This window comes from Acinonyx jubatus, chromosome B3 (genome assembly GCF_027475565.1).
Source record: "Acinonyx jubatus isolate Ajub_Pintada_27869175 chromosome B3, VMU_Ajub_asm_v1.0, whole genome shotgun sequence".
NCBI lineage: Eukaryota > Metazoa > Chordata > Mammalia > Carnivora > Felidae > Acinonyx > Acinonyx jubatus.
In genome coordinates this window covers 105,216,350-105,218,768 of record NC_069386.1, presented here as the reverse complement: position 1 = coordinate 105,218,768, position 2,419 = coordinate 105,216,350, and the positions used below count along the sequence as shown (strand labels likewise).

At 40.4% G+C, this 2,419-nt stretch overlaps 1 pseudogene; it reads left to right on the top strand.

Moving 5' to 3' along the window:
- Positions 1 to 258: 258 nt before the first annotated feature.
- Positions 259 to 2,168, top strand: LOC128316049 (60S acidic ribosomal protein P1-like; annotated as a pseudogene).
- Positions 2,169 to 2,419: the final 251 nt, after the last annotated feature.

Below are 2,419 nucleotides of genomic sequence, written 5' to 3'. Positions count from 1 at the left end.
GACCAGGGGGATCATGACCAGACCTGAAGTCAGATGTTTAACCGACTGAGCTACCTAGGTGCCCCTCCTGGGGTTATTTTGAATCACTTTTGCAGAAATTTAAAATTTTTAATCATTTTTGCAGAAAGTTTAAAGTTGGGCCTTGTCTCAGCTGCTGCTAAGGTGCTCTGTCCTTCCAAGGAAGCTAAGGCTGCTTTGGGGTGAGGCCCTCACTTCATCCAGCAACTAGCACTGTGCCAGCTCAGCACTCACCTGCCCATGGCCTCTGTCTAGGAATTCGCCTGCATCTGCTCAGCCCTCATCCAGCATGATGATGAGGTGACAGTCACGGAGGATAAGATCAATGCCCTCATTCAAGCAGCAGGTATAAATGTTGAACCTTTCTAAGCTTGTTTGCAAAGGCCCTGGTCAATGTCAACATCGGGTGCCTCATTGCAATGTAAGGGCTGGTGGATCTGCCCCAGCAGGAGGACCTGCTTCTTCCACCACTGCTGCTCCAGCTGAGGAGAAGAAAGTGGAAGCAAAGAAAGAAGAATCTGAGGAGTCTGATGATGACATGGGCTTTGGTCTTTTTAGCTAAACCTCTTCTGTAACCTGTTCAATAAAAAGCTCTTAAAAAAAAAAAGTTGGTCCTTAGGTTATAACTGACCCAAGGATTGTCTTTAGTATGTTCTTGACATGATGAGACCAGTTATCTGCTTTTAGAATTTTATAGAAGCTGGTGGCATGTATTTCTCCTGCCCTGGCTCTCTTTTCCTAGCACTGGAAAAACATCATGCATAATTCACAAAAGAGTCTTTTGAGCTAAAACAAAAATTCTCTTCCTTTGTTCCAAAGTTGGTTAATGGATTTTTGTGGCTAAAATTTTTAAACCTACAAAATAGGATTCAGATTTGGAAGGGGCTCAAGGCAGAGTGAGCTTTCTGTTTTTATTTCTGGTTATGTGCAGCTCAGGACTATAACACCATGGTGCTGGAATTCAGATTTTATGGAAAAATGATGGGTGCTTGACAAGATTCTATATTGAGGGGCACCTGGGTGGCTCAGTCGGTTAAGTGTCTGACTTGATTTCAGCTCAGTTCTTGATCTCAGGGGCATGAGTTCAAGTTCTGCATTGGGGTCTGTGTTGGGCATGAAGCCTACTTAAATTTTTTTCTAAAAAATGAAGAATCTATATTGTGGATGTTGACTAGCCTTTTGTTTTAAGAGAGGGATAACATGAGTGGGGTAGAGGGACTGAAGGAGAGAGAATCCTAAGCAGGCTCCACAATTAGCATAGAGCCCAATGTGGGGCTCAATCCCATGACCCTGGGATCATAACCCGAGTCAAAACCAAGAGTCAGACACTTAACCAGCTGAGCCACCCACGTGCCTCTAGACTTATTTTTGCAATATATATGAATGCAGAATCATGTTGAACACCTGAAACTAATATCATGTTATGTGTCAAATATACCTTAATAAAACAAACAATCTATATTGCATGAGATTACATGATATTTAGCACTCTTGTCTGTACCTACATCAATGCCAAGCCAGAACACAGAATGGAGATGTTACTTCTTACACTTACAATGGTACAATCAGCTCATGAGATTGACATATTTTGACTTTGCTAATGATTGCATGTTCAGATTTTTGGCTTCTCAGGACCCTTCAGGATAATATGCCAGTTATATGTTTCTTGTACTCTTAGTCTGGGACATATATCAATTTTTGGGCTTCTGTCCTCTAACAACTCTATCCCATAATATGCAACCCCCAGAAATTTTTTCAAATGTGACTTTCAAATTGAATTGTTATAGTTGGTCTAAGAGTACTATCATGTAGATTTGCATCATATCTTAGAAATTTCCTCATTTTACACTAAATGGATTTTAGCATTTTCTGCTTTTTCATCATTGGGTTCTCCAAAAATGTTGCTGGGCAGAAATTTCATTCTGAGTTTCTGTGGAACAGAAGAGAAATTGAAGATTTACACAGTCATATGCTATAGAAGTCATCAGATTTTGCAAAAAGATTTTGAAACAAGACAGGAATGGAAGTGCAAATCTCAGTGGGTCTTAGTGTTTCATCACAAAGTTTTGTGGTAAAACCAAGATGAAACCACAAGTTTCACTGTTAGCCAGACCAGCACTGGAAGAATGATCGATTTCAAGGTTAGCCAAGGTCAGGCGGAAACTTGGCTTGTTTTATTCATATGTTCAAACCCCAGACCTACTGAATTTTGTATGATCTGGGGTTTCCAAAACAGAAAGCATTTTGGGGCCCAGTCCAAAGCTGAGGCCTACAGACTAAGGATAAAGAAAGTTGTTCTGTCTTGGTTTGCACTTTAGCACAATTACTAGCTAATTACTACCCAATTACTAGCTGAACCTTATTTACTTAAACTGTTCTTTGGAAGTTTAAAAAACCAAAG